Here is a 716-nt window from a genome sequence, read left to right as displayed (position 1 = left end):
ATCAATGTAGTTTACCGATTTTGTTTGATTATCTACTTCTTTCATACAACTCCAATTTTCATGAGGTCCACCACACCCCTCACAAGCCATAACCGAGGCCGTTTTTGCCATCTCTAGCTTTTTGATTTTTGAAGAAAGGGCCTTGATTTGAGCTTGTAAAGAAGTGCTTTCATCAACCTTATGGGCGTCCAGGGCAATAGATTTATTGCCTCTCGGAGTGTGCCACTGAAAATTGGTTTGAGCAATTTCCTCAATTTGATTATATATTTCATTTGGGCGACGTTTACCTAAAAGTCCCCCGGAGCTAGAGTCAAGTGTCTGTCTTGTGTGTGGTAACAACCCATTATAGAAAGTGGATACTTGTTGCCATACCGCAAGACCGTGACGAGGACACTTTCTTAGTAGCTCCTTGAAGCTTTCCCAAGTTTCATATAAGGATTCCCCATCCTCTTGTGAATATGTATTAATCTCAGTCATTAATTTAGCCGTTTTAGCAGGATGGAAATACTTATATAGAAACTTTTGGGCTAGTTCATCCCAGGTGTTTACCGAGCCCACTGGGAGGGTATTAAGCCAAGCCTTAGCTCGTCTTTTAGTGAAAATGGAAACATTCGGAGGCGGATGGCATTGTTTGATGCTCCATTGATCCAAAAGGTATCACATATTTCTAAGAAATTAGTAATATGTAGATGGGGATCCTCGTCCGCAAGCCCATG

At 41.5% G+C, this 716-nt stretch overlaps 1 non-coding gene across 1 annotated transcript; it reads left to right on the top strand.

Annotated features, from left to right (window-relative positions):
• The first annotated feature begins 376 nt into the window (after positions 1-376).
• On the top strand, positions 377-483 carry LOC118491790. Its single transcript, XR_004892235.1, has one exon. It is a non-coding gene; the product is annotated as a small nucleolar RNA R71 (small nucleolar RNA).
• Positions 484-716: the final 233 nt, after the last annotated feature.

The sequence above is a fragment of the Helianthus annuus genome, chromosome 4, assembly GCF_002127325.2.
Source record: "Helianthus annuus cultivar XRQ/B chromosome 4, HanXRQr2.0-SUNRISE, whole genome shotgun sequence".
Lineage (NCBI taxonomy): Eukaryota > Viridiplantae > Streptophyta > Magnoliopsida > Asterales > Asteraceae > Helianthus > Helianthus annuus.
The sequence above is the reverse complement of the archived record's forward strand: the minus strand, read 5'-3'. Positions and strand labels throughout refer to the sequence as shown.